At 43.3% G+C, this 14210-nt stretch overlaps 1 protein-coding gene across 1 annotated transcript in view; it reads left to right on the top strand.

Moving 5' to 3' along the window:
- Positions 1-14210, top strand: part of LOC309476837 (uncharacterized protein) — a gene marked incomplete at its 3' end in the record, with an annotated part of 180910 nt that overhangs the window by 27933 nt on the left and 138767 nt on the right. The gene's annotated exons all lie outside the window — the stretch shown is intronic.

Below are 14210 nucleotides of genomic sequence, written 5' to 3'. Positions count from 1 at the left end.
ACACAGAGAGAGAGAAGAGGACCTGCACACACACACACACTGAGAGAAGAGGACCTGCACACGCACACACACACACACTGAGAGAAGAGGACCTGCGCACACACACACACTGAGAGAAGAGGACCTGCACACACACACACACTGAGAGAAGAGGACCTGCGCACACACACACACACACACTGAGAGAAGAGGACCTGCGCACACACACACACACTGAGAGAAGAGGACCAGCACACACACACACACTGAGAGAAGAGGACCTGCACACACACACTGAGAGAAGAGGACCTGCGCACACACACACACTGAGAGAAGAGGACCTGCACACACACACACACTGAGAGAAGAGGACCTGCGCACACACACACACTGAGAGAAGAGGACCTGCGCACGCACACACACACACACTGAGAGAAGAGGACCTGCACACACACACACACTGAGAGAAGAGGACCTGCACACACACACTGAGAGAAGAGGACCTGCGCACACACACACACACACACTGAGAGAAGAGGACCTGCGCACGCACGCGCACACACACACACACACACACACTGAGAGAAGAGGACCTGCACACACACACACACTGAGAGAAGAGGACCTGCACACACACACTGAGAGAAGAGGACCTGCGCACACACACACACACACACTGAGAGAAGAGGACCTGCGCACGCACGCGCACACACACACACACACACACACACTGAGAGAAGAGGACCTGCACACACACACACACACTGAGAGAAGAGGACCTGCACACACACACACACACACTGAGAGAAGAGGACCTGCACACACACACACACTGAGAGAAGAGGACCTGCACACACACACACACTGAGAGAAGAGGACCTGCACACACACACACACACACTGAGAGAAGAGGACCTGCACACACACACACACACACTGAGAGAAGAGGACCTGCACACACACACACACTGAGAGAAGAGGACCTGCACACACACACACACTGAGAGAAGAGGACCTGCACACACACACACACACACTGAGAGAAGAGGACCTGCGCACACACACACACACACACTGAGAGAAGAGGACCTGCGCACGCACGCGCACACACACACACACACACACTGAGAGAAGAGGACCTGCACACACACACACACTGAGAGAAGAGGACCTGCACACACACACACACACACACACTGAGAGAAGAGGACCTGCACACACACACACACTGAGAGAAGAGGACCTGCACACACACACACACTGAGAGAAGAGGACCTGCACACACACACACACTGAGAGAAGAGGACCTGCACACACACACACACTGAGAGAAGAGGACCTGCACACACACACACACAGAGAGAGAGAAGAGGACCTGCACACACACACACACACACACAGAGAGAGAGAAGAGGACCTGCACACACACACACACACACACAGAGAGAGAGAAGAGGACCTGCACACACACACACACACACACACACACACACACACAGAGAGAGAGAAGAGGACCTGCACACACACACACACACACACACACACACACACACAGAGAGAGAGAAGAGGACCTGCACACACAAGGCTCTCCTGCAGTAACACACCAGTGAATATATACATGTATACATCTCTGAGACGAGCATCACATGACTGATCACAGCTGACCTCAGTGCCGCTGTTAGGATCAACTATCAATACTTTTAATACTTGCTTTTTGTTTCAGTTTATCTTTTCTATATAAGTAGTTAGAGTTAGGGTATATGAGTAGTTAGTATGCTAGAGTTAGGGTATATGAGTAGTTAGTATGCTAGAGGTAGGGTATATGAGTAGTTAGTATGCTAGAGGTAGGGTATATGAGTAGTTAGTATGCTCGAGGTAGGGTATATGAGTAGTTAGTATGCTAGAGTTAGGGTATATGAGTAGTTAGTATGCTAGAGTTAGGGTATATGAGTAGTTAGTATGCTAGAGGTAGGGTATATGAGTAGTTAGTATGCTAGAGTTAGGGTATATGAGTAGTTAGTATGCTAGAGGTAGGGTATATGAGTAGTTAGTATGCTCGAGGTAGGGTATATGAGTAGTTAGTATGCTAGAGGTAGGGTATATGAGTAGTTAGTATGCTAGAGTTAGGGTATATGAGTAGTTAGTATGCTAGAGGTAGGGTATATGAGTAGTTAGTATGCTCGAGGTAGGGTATATGAGTAGTTAGTATGCTAGAGGTAGGGTATATGAGTAGTTAGTATGCTAGAGTTAGGGTATATGAGTAGTTAGTATGCTCGAGGTAGGGTATATGAGTAGTTAGTATGCTAGAGTTAGGGTATATGAGTAGTTAGTATGCTAGAGGTAGGGTATATGAGTAGTTAGGGTTAGGGTATATGAGTAGTTAGTATGCTAGAGGTAGGGTATATGAGTAGTTAGTATGCTAGAGGTAGGGTATATGAGTAGTTAGTATGCTAGAGTTAGGGTATATGAGTAGTTAGTATGCTAGAGTTAGGGTATATGAGTAGTTAGTATGCTAGAGGTAGGGTATATGAGTAGTTAGTATCCTCCTGAGACCCTGCGTCCTCATATGAGGACATTACATTTTTGCCTCTTGACACAATGATAGTCAAATTTGTAAATCTTAGACTAGTTGGCCACATTTAGGGACACTGCCCACACCATCTTGTGGTGATATCACAACATTACACCAATGTCAGTGAGAAGAAAATGGCTGGAATATCAGCAAAACACTTCTACACCAGTTCCCGAAAGAAAAATGACCCAGGTAAAAAATCTATTCAAATTATATGAATGAAACAAATGTATTTATGTACAATACTGTCTCTATCATCATATGGGGATTAAAATTTGACATATTTTAGTAATAGTAGCACTCTAGGACATCAGTAAATGTGAAGTACTCGTTTGAGGACATTGGGACTATATTACGTTATTTATTCTACCATATGGTTAGCTGGTGGGACGTTTGCCCATATATATTTAGAACAATAATACCTTAGTAAAAACCTAAAGTAATATTGACAAACTATATATCATTTGAAAGCTTACAATCTCTAGTTTTCATATTTGGTGGCTGTTTTTTTTAAAATAAAATCAATTTGCAACAAGAATATTTCATATTCATTAGGCGTGTTTAGGCCTTTATTTTGAAATAGAAATAAACATGAAAAATCATGAAAGATTGGTAGAAACCTCAGTTTGTTTTCATGCCAAGAGTTCAAAAGATAACACTAATTAAATGTTATGAGAAAAAAAGGTCTGAAAATGTTTAGAATATAAAGAAAAATATGATGGATTCTCGATTTGTGATGCAGCAGCGAGCTATAACGCACATATGTGCTCTTTTTATGTTTATTAGAGGTTGAAATCAAATCAAATACTGCCAAAACACCCATACTATTTCTGAATAGGATGTATACTTCATAAATTGTATGAAATTATGGAAAGACATGGTTCAGATCACTCAAAACATATGAAAATGGAGACGCCCTTATATGGTCAGTAAGGAAGCTGGCTGTCCATCTAGTGAAAAAGTTTGGTACTACGCCCAAATAAAATCTTACTGAAAGCTCATTTTTTGAGATATCAACCTAAAATTTGGAACACAACTTGTTTAGATTTTTGGCTTTAATTTTCTAGCAGTTTTAGAGTAAAATATATTTTATAATATATATATTTTATATAAAATATAAATAATTATATTTTTACATTCTATATTTTCATAAACTCAAACTTATATAACTTTTTTTCTGTTTCACTTTCATAATTTATTTCACTTCTACAATAATCTGGCAAATGTCTTCTTAAAAACAATACCAACCATATGTCTATATTCCAAAGCATTCTTGAATTACAACCATTTAAGTTTGTTTTTTGATTGCTAGTACTATGTCCTCACATGAGGACATCATATGGTAAATCATAGACCCACTGTCCTCACATGAGGACATCATTTTCTGCAAAAACTACTTCCTGTACAAAAACAAATTTTAGTTATTATACTTATTAGGTCCTACTTATCCCAAATAGCAAGAACAATTATAAAATGCACACCAGGCAAACTCTCGGGTCTCAGGAGGGTATGCTAGAGTTAGGGTATATAAGTAGTTAGGGTATATGAGTAGTTAGTATGCTAGAGTTGGGGTATATGAGTAGTTAGGGTATATGAGTAGTTAGTATGCTAGAGTTAGGGTATATAAGTAGTTAGTATGCTAGAGGTAGGGTATATGAGTAGTTAGGGTTAGGGTATATGAGTAGTTAGTATGCTAGAGTTAGGGTATATGAGTAGTTAGTATGCTAGAGGTAGGGTATATGAGTAGTTAGTATGCTAGAGTTAGGGTATATGAGTAGTTAGTATGCTAGAGGTAGGGTATATGAGTAGTTAGTATGCTAGAGGTAGGGTATATGAGTAGTTAGGGTTAGGGTATATGAGTAGTTAGTATGCTAGAGTTAGGGTATATGAGTAGTTAGTATGCTAGAGTTAGGGTATATAAGTAGTTAGAGTTAGGGTATATGAGTAGTTAGTATGCTAGAGGTAGGGTATATGAGTAGTTAGTATGCTAGAGTTAGGGTATATAAGTAGTTAGAGTTAGGGAATATGAGTAGTTAGTATGCTAGAGTTAGGGTATATGAGTAGTTAGTATGCTAGAGGTAGGGTATATGAGAAGTTAGGGTTAGGGTATATGAGTAGTTAGTATGCTAGAGTTAGGTTATATGAGTAGTTAGTATGCTAGAGGTAGGGTATATGAGAAGTTAGGGTTAGGGTATATGAGTAGTTAGTATGCTAGAGTTAGGGTATATGAGTAGTTAGTATGCTAGAGGTAGGGTATATGAGTAGTTAGTATGTTAGAGGTAGGGTATATGAGAAGTTAGGGTTAGGGTATATGAGTAGTTAGTATGCTAGAGTTAGGGTATATGAGTAGTTAGTATGCTAGAGGTAGGGTATATGAGTAGTTAGTATGTTAGAGGTAGGGTATATGAGAAGTTAGGGTTAGGGTATATGAGTAGTTAGTATGCTAGAGTTAGGGTATATGAGTAGTTAGTATGCTAGAGTTAGGGTATATGAGAAGTTAGGGTTAGGGTATATGAGTAGTTAGTATGCTAGAGTTAGGTTATATGAGTAGTTAGTATGCTAGAGGTAGGGTATATGAGAAGTTAGGGTTAGGGTATATGAGTAGTTAGTATGCTAGAGTTAGGGTATATGAGTAGTTAGTAAGCTAGAGGTAGGGTATATGAGTAGTTAGTATGCTAGAGGTAGGGTATGTAAGGTAGGGAAGGCAATTCCAGAAAGACGCTAGCAATAGCAACTAAGCTAACTCTTGAAAGCATTAGATCCCACCTAACATACATGCTGAACATTTCCTTATACAAACATCGAGCAACCTAAATAATTCATCAACTTTTAACAGTCAAATCATTGATTGAGAATAATAACGGTACAGGACTTCCATCATGTATTATAAAGGACAATCACTGATGAAGTTTCAGTGAACTCTTCATAACTTCTGGTTCTGTGTGTGATTCCCTCAGTGGTGTTCATGTGAAGCCTCCGATGGCTCAGTCAGAGAGCTGTGTGTCTAGCCAAGCGTTTCAATCTCTGAGGTGTGCAGAGCCCTTACACCTTTAGGTGCCGCTAAACCAGCAGGTCCTGATCACTTATCTTACAGTTCGCAGCACCTCTGACTCATATTCTCAATCTTTCTATTGTCACTTATGGAAATCATTCATTGTTCTTCCTCTGTTTAAAGGTAGAGATCCCACACATAGAAATAATTACCGGCCCATGTCCAAGCTGTCAGTTCTGGCTGAAGTCCTTTAGCAAATTGAAGGACTTTCTATCTGTTAATAATACACTGTCTGGTTTTCAATCTGGTTTTAGGAAACAACAACATAGTACAACTACGGCAGCCTTAAAAGTACTATGACTTAATTGAGTCTGTGGACAGACAGCAACACTGCACAGTGTTATTCACTGATCTATCCAAAGCCTTCAATACTGTCGATCATACCTTACTGATACACCGCCTCATCCACTCTGAGAATCAGTACGGGAGCCCCTCAAGGCTGTGTGATGAGCCCGTTTCTGTACTCTCTGCATACTCACGACTGCACACCATCTTATGACCGTAACAGCATTATTACATTAGCTGATGCCACGACTGTGCCGGGGCTGATCACCGGAGGAGAGGAGTGTGCCTACAGAGAGGAGGTACTAGAGACATGTTGGGAACATGGGAAAAGGAAAATGTATAGTTTTGGGTGTATTATTAAGGATTTAGTGCAGGATATGAAATTAAATGAGTATAATGTTATCCCAGCGGTAATATTACCACCAATACCTCTAGGGATCTGACCACAACCAAACATTGATTTACTTATATTGAAAGCAAGACAGGATAAGGGTCTAAATGTGTCAGAGGCAGAGATAGTTAAAGATTATGAATGTTATATACATGTTCTTACAGATCTAAAGGTCAGGTGGGCGTAGCAAACATCATCCCAAGATTGAACAGATCAAGTTTCAGTGTTTACAGGAGAATTACTAACAATGAACAAAATAAAAGAGATGGGGTTAAACAAAACTCTCATTTGATCAGATCGAAGCTCAGCCCTGTTACGTCTGGAAGCTCAACAGTCTGAATCTAGACAAGATATATTGATGGAGATTCTTCAGGTATTTGTATATATTATGCAGAAGACAAATAAGATAGTTTAGTTTTTATGGGTTTCTGCGCATGTCGGAGTATCAGGGAATGAGGAAGCAGATAAATGAGCAAAACCAGTTATGCCAAAAGGAAAATATAGATATGCATTAAGTATAGTAAATCAGAAATCAAATCAATAATACAAAATAAGTTAATGTAACAGACTTTGTTGAATTCTGTTATGATGCACTAATTCTGGATATACGTTGTATATGTGTGTATGCAATGTATTTTTCCCTTCAGGGCTTGCCGTAGATAGGCATGTGTCATGCGCACTTGGTACTGGAGTGTCGCGGGTTTTTGGAGTTGGTGATCTGAGGTGTTGAATAATAAAGTGGAGAAGAGTGAAGAGTTCCAACTGCTATCGTTTATTGTTTTCTTATCTCTAAGTGTTAGGCGAACCCTGTTAGAACGCTCGGTCACATTGGTGGCAGCGGTGTTGTTTTAATTTATTTGCGTTTACGTGATCCAGTGTTACGGCGGGAGTTTAACTAGTTAGTTTACAGTGAAAAGAGTTAGCGCGCGCGGGTTCAACGTCGACGCGGCCATCATGTGGTGTAAAGACGATGAGGATTTCTATTCGAGACGGGACCGCGACAAGATCAACAGGCACGTGAAAATCGAGCTACCGCCGCCGTTCTCTGGTGACGAGAAGCAGAGCTTTCTGTGCTGGGCGCGGCAGTTCGAGGTCGCCGTCAGAGCGCTCACAGAGGGAGATGGTCCTACGTCGGTTAATTATGAGCTGGTGAGAATTCTGCCGACACGTTTAAGCAACGCGGCATTTCTTCTGTGGGACAGCCTTCCTAAAACTGTTCAGGCTGACTATACAGCTGTAAAGGAAAGACTAAAGGAGGCTTTCGGGCAGAGGCAGTTTATGGATCGCTTCAGAGCCAGTTTATCAGCCCGCCCTCGTGCTCCACGGGAAAGTTTGGAGGTGTATGCGGCGGAGATAAGCAGGTTAGTGGACGAGGCTTTTCCTGAATATGGCGACAAGGCCCAAAGAGAAGAAAAGTTTCGTCGTTTCTTGGCCGGTTTGGATCCTGTGCTCAGAGCTAAATGCCATGAACAGGGAGCAACGGATTTAGAGGAGGCCGTGATAATTGCAGGTCGGTGCGAAAATGCCAGAGACTCAATAAAGACTGATTACATGCCTGTTAATGCTGCCTATGGTAATAATGATGGTGGTGCAGTGGCTGCTGTCCACTCTGTGATGGATAATGGAGGACTATATAGAGCAGTGGATAGATTAACAGAAGAAATGAGAGATATGAGAATGGAACTGAGGCGCTTGGGTGATGAAAACCAAAGACTGAAGTCCAGTGTGAGCCCTAGAGCAATGGATGAGTGGAATGGAGGCCGCTCTCAGCCAAGTGGAATGTGCCAGTGTGTCTGCGGGGGCCGTGGATGCCAGTCACGCGGAGGGGCCGTTCACCTGAGAGGAAATCATTCCAACACTTTGATGAGCGTACATCAGGTATGGATGTTCGTGGTTATAAAGACTCATACTCTGCTCAGTCTCCTGCAAGACGCAGCCCTAGCCCCAGTCCTCGCAGATGGAACAGCGTTGAGGATGACTCGAGAAAGCGGGGAGTGCGTTTCATGTCTCCTGGCGGAGTGGAGCGCCGCAATGGGCCGGGAAACGGACTTTAGCTGATGTTGAGGCCCAAACACCAGCTATGCTGCCAGTGGGCCCTGTAATGGACAATGTTGATGATGGTGACTCAATTTCAAAAAACATCAATGTGATTGTGGATGCTGGCCAGGAGCTGGTGTCGTATGTGAGAGGAATAATTGAAGGTGTGGAGGTTCAGATCTTAGTGGACTCTGGTTCCAGTGTATCTCTCATGAGTGCCGATTTCCGTATGTCAATTCCAACACTTCGCAATCGGCCATTGAAAAAGGACTATGTGTCAGCCCGTGCTGTGAATGGACAAATGCTAGATACACTCGGCACCATCACAGTAACATTTCAGCTGGGAACTGAGTCGTGGCAGCATGTATTTCATGTGCTAAGAGAAACCACACAGACTGTGTTGCTGGGCTGGGACTTTTTGTTGAGGAACCATGCTTTACTGGACCTCAGCCATGCTAAGCTACAACTGTGGGACATCTCAGTTCCTCTCCTTACCAGCAAAGATTTTGTTCCACTGTGCTGCAACGTGTCACTGGCCGCCGCTATGAACTTGCCACCCCTCAGTGAGTCAGTTGTGGCAGTTAAAGTGTGTACACCCAACGCAGCCCATTTGGCGAGTGACTTTGTTGGCTATCTGGAACCCAATGTGGCGGAGTCTTCCGGTCTCGTGGTTGCTCACACAGTTGCCATGGTTCACAACGGACTGACAAAAGCTCGGGTTTTGAATCCTACTGGACAGGACATTTCATTAAAACAAGGTATGCACCTGGGTGAGTTTTACACAGTTGGTGACTCAGATGTTCAGGTGTTTCATGCTCCAGTTGACGTAGCTGCAGCGACCTTTTCCAGGGTCACGCCTCCTGTGTCGTTGGATGAGTCACCTATTTCTGAATCTGAGAGAGCTGCGCTTTCAGCATTGCTGTTGGAATACAATGATATCTTCAGCTCCTCCAAACAGAATTCCAGTAGATGTACACTGGTAAAACATCACATCAGAACTGGTGAGCAGACTCCCATCAAACAGCGTGCATATCGAGCTTCCCCTGAAAAACGTGCTGAGATAGAGAAACAAGTGGCTGGCCTGTTAGAGTCATTGAGGAGAGCTGTAGTCCCTGGGCGTCACCAGTTGTTTTGGTGAAAAAGAAGTGTGGCACATGGCATTTTTGTGTAGACTACAGGCGATTAAACAGTGTGACTATTAAAGACTCTCATCCTCTGCCCCGTGTTGATGACACATTGGATGCTTTATCAGGCGCAGTGTGGTTCAGCACGCTAGATTTTTCCAACGGTTACTGGCAGGTGGAAGTTGCTGAGGAGGACCGAGAAAAGACGGCCTTTACAACGGGACAGGGCCTCTATCAGTGGCGGTCCATGCCGATGGGCCTATCCAACGCCCCCGCCACATTTCAACGCTTAATGGAGCTTGTCCTCAGAGGGCTCCCGTGGCACATCTGCATGGTATATCTCGATGACATTTTAATTTATAACAAAACATTTGAAGAACACCTGTCTAGCATGAGAGAGGTGTTTTCAAGAATTCAGTCTGCTGGTTTGAGACTAAATCCAGGCAAATGTCACCTTGCCAGAGATCACGTGGTCTTTCTTGGCCATGTCGTTTCTCGAACCGGTCTTCAACCTGATCCAAAGAACACAGAGAAAGTTTTGAACTGGCCAGTTCCCCGTTCTCCTTCTGAGGTGAGAGCCTTTGTGGGACTGTGTTCCTATTACAGACGATTTGTCAAGGATTTTTCTAAACTCGCTGCTCCACTAAACCATCTCGTCGGGAAAAATGTGCCCTTTGTGTGGACTGCTGAGTGCGACAAATCATTTAACCTTTTGAAAAGTGTGTTGTCATCTGATCCTGTAGTGGTATTGCCTGACTTCAGTCTGCCTTTTAAAATCTACACTGATGCATCCAACCTGGCCGTCGGTGCAGTTCTTGCCCAGGACAGAGATGGACTTGAACATGTGGTCGCATACGCCAGCCGGGCATTGAATTCCACACAAAGGCGTTGGTCCACCTTTGATCGTGAGCTGTGGGCTATTGTGTGGGCAGTAAGGGAATTCAAGCATTACATTGGACTTGCCTCATTTGCCATTATCACTGACCATCGGCCACTCTTGGCACTTCGGCGTATGTCCATTGATGATGATCCAACAGGAAGAAGAGGGAGGTGGATTCTGGAGCTTGATCCATTGAATTGGGTCATTGTACACAAAGATGGAAGAAACCATAAGAATGCGGACGCGCTTTCTCGCCGCCCTGAGACACCTGGCCCTAACGAGGCAGAGGCCAGTGTTAAAGAGGTACTGGAAGTGAATGTGGTGAGTTCTAATCAAACAGATGGCATTCCATGTTCCTCTGAAGTCACTGATTCGGCAGGTGATGCGACTGCTGTCAACTCACATGACAATTCAGACTGCATGTCATCCATGAATGTTTTGTCACACAGCTTATCTGACATTAGGGCAATGCAGCATGCTGACCCTGATATTAAGACTGTGTTGAGCTGGGTGATGCAATCCCAAAGACCATCCAGGAGAAAACTTCAAGAAGCTTCTCAGTACTTACGGAAGCTCTGGACTGAATTCAACCGTCTTTCTATAATTGATGGACTGTTGTGCCGCTCAGTTTTCTGTCCCCTCACAAGTGCCCCTGTAGTCCAAATGGTTGTACCCTCTGCTCTAATATCGGATATTCTTTTGCAGCTGCATGGGGCCCCAGCTTCTGCCCATTTCTCTTCGGAGTGTGTGTGGGAACGCGCGAGACAATTTTGTTACTGGCCTTCTATGTACAGGGACATCAAAGCGTGGTGTGAGCAGTGCAAGGCGTGTCAGACACGGCGCGGTCCGGTTCCAGCCCTCTGTGCACCAATGGGGGGGTCCCAGTCTGTACGGCCATTTGAAAGAGTGGCTATGGACATCTTAGAGCTGCCTGTGACTTCGAAAGGAAACCGGTATGTGCTGGTTGTTGAGGACTACTTCACCAAATTTGTCAACCTGTATGCTTTGCTTAATCAGTCAGCACAGACAGTAGCACGTTGTCTGTTTGAGGACTATGTTCTGATTCATGGCGTTCCAGAGACTTTGCATTCGGACCAGGGTCGTCAGTTTGAGGCAGAGGTGGTTCAGAATCTCTGTCATCTGCTGAGCAAAAAGACACGCACCACTCCCTACCGTCCGCAGTCGGACGGTATGGTGGAACGATTTAATCGTACCCTGATTGATCAACTGGCTAAGACTCTTTTGACCTATGGAGGGGAATGGGACGATTATGTGAAACATGTGGCTTTCGCTTACAACACAACGACTCACTCCAGCACTCGTTTCACACCTTACTTCTTGACCCATGGTCGGGAAGCACGGGTCCCTGCTGATGTACTGTTACCCACCCGTGCTCTTGTTCCTCAGATGTCAGCATCACATGCTGAGTTTGTTTCCAAATTGCTGACAGGACTGAACTCTGCATTTAGCAGTGCACGTATGCACAGTGAGGCAGCTCACGACCGTCAAAAACTGTACCATGATGTTGGATTGCGTCACCAGCCCTATGATGTAGGTGCCATGGTGTGGCTCCACAATCCGGTGGAGAGCCGCATGAAACTGGCACCCCATTGGAAGGGGCCGTATAAAATAGTGCAAGTCATGGATTCATGTGGGGAACAGGGACTGACTTACCGGATTGTAGATCCTTTTGACTCTAGTGAGAGGGCGCATGTCGTGCATTACAATAGGGTGCGGCCTTACACATTGCCTGTTTCTCTTGTGTCACAGAACCGGACATTGTCCAATGTTCCGGACTCACAGCCTGAGTCTCTTTCCATAGAGTCACGAGTTTCTGGTGGAGAGGAGTGTGTTTCTCCCCAGAAAGATCCGAGTGCTTTGTCTGACTCACCATGTTCAGTTAAGGGGTCTGAGCAAAACATGAGTAGGACTGGGAGAGTTCATAAGCCTCCGGGCCATTTGAAGGATTTTGTGTTGTATTAAAGTAACTGTATACCTATGTGTATGGGAGAGTGCACGTTTGAATTTGTTCTATTGTAGAGCCTGTAGTAACAGAGAAAAAGTGTGTTCTATTAATAGGCTTGTTGTAGTAACAGTAATGTGCTATGTACTCTGTTTTGTGTTTCATTGTACACAGCTGTTTATTGTTTATGACGGTTGATGTTATTATTCTGAAACATAAACGGGGACGTTTATTTTGTGAGGGGGGGACGTATGTAACAGACTTTGTTGAATTCTGTTATGATGCACTAATTCTGGATGTACTGGCGCTCGTTGTATATGTGTGTATGCAATGTATTTTTCCCTTCGGGGCTTGCCGTAGATAGGCATGTGTCATGCGCACTTGGTACTGGAGTGTCGCGGGTTTTTGGAGTTGGTGATCTGAGGTGTTGAATAATAAAGTGGAGAAGAGTGAAGAGTTCCAACTGCTATCGTTTATTGTTTTCTTATCTCTAAGTGTTAGGCGAACCCTGTTAGAACGCTCGGTCACATTAATTTAAAAATGGCAGATTTATTGTGATAATGACCAAAAGGGTAGGCATCTACATTTAACACAACCATTAGTAGGAAGAGGAAGGGATTCAGGTGGAGGAAAGAAGATTGTATTTTATCTAGACTCAGACTGGGACATACAGGACTTAATTCAGCAGTGTATATGATAAGAAAACATCTGACAGGATGATGTGATTGGTGTGGAGTCGGAGAAACAGTGGATTAATGCAGTGTAACAGATGTATAGAGGAAAGAAATAAACTAACAGAAGAAAGGAGAACGGCAATTAACTTTTTGGAAGCTTTTGAATCCAGTAGGAGAAGATAGTCCATTAATATAATTTCTGAATAGAGCTCAATTAATTGAAAGAATATAGTTAGGCCTAAAAGTTGTGTTGTTTTTTCTGATCAGGGAGGAGAGGGAAAAGAGTTTCTGATACATAACACACAGTAGATGGCGGTAATGCTCTATTTAAGAATACGAGCCGCCAATAAAAAAGAAAAAGATGATAACATCAATATGGCGTATGATGTCCGGATCGCATTAACGCCCTTCAGTTCCTCTAAAGCTCACAAATGGAGTTTTTTATTACAGTAAAAGCTGCTTTCATGTAGTCGTTATGTTATATTGTGTCATGTTTATCTAAATAAAACTGATTAAAAAAGTAAGACCCCACTTCATTGATAGTATAGGCTTATGTTGAAGTTTATTCCTGTAGAAACAGACGCTGTAACAATGAAAATGTCTCTGAAACAAATATATTTGACAAGTATTGCATTGCTCAGAATGTAAGATTGGTGTATCATAATAGTAGAATAAATATCTGCTAGTTCTAAAATACTTACAATATAAATATTGCATTCACAGCTGCACTGTGTGTACAACAACGGTCAGGCTTGAAGGGCATCGATTACACCCTTTCACAAGATGTAAAATAAGGGTCTGATGTCCCCAGAGTGTGTGTGTGAAGTTTTAGCTCAAAATGCCCCACACATCATTTTTAACAGCATGTTTTTGTGTGTCCCTTTAAATGCAAATGAGCTGCTGCTCCCAGCACAGGGGGCGGAGCTTCAAGAGCTAATATCAGAACAGAAACTGTATTAGCGGTGTTCAGTTCGAGCCGGAGTCAGACAATAATGCCATCAGAGCCAGAGAACATATTCTGTGTGGAGACAGAACAGGTATAGTTTAGTTTAATTACAGTTATAACTTATTTTTCATCTTGCTTTTATCCACTAATAATACAAGCCTACCGGGGCTGGCGGATTAATGCGAGAAAAGAAAACGGGCTTAATTTTGGACACATGAAAAACGGGATGAATTCTCCTGTACACTGGAGGGAGATTGAGGCGGACTGTCACCGGACTAATGATTTTAGTGACAGAGAATGGGCCAAT

Source organism: Leuciscus leuciscus, assembly GCF_965113295.1.
Source record: "Leuciscus leuciscus genome assembly, chromosome: 16".
NCBI lineage: Eukaryota > Metazoa > Chordata > Actinopteri > Cypriniformes > Leuciscidae > Leuciscus > Leuciscus leuciscus.
The sequence above is the reverse complement of the archived record's forward strand: the minus strand, read 5'-3'. Positions and strand labels throughout refer to the sequence as shown.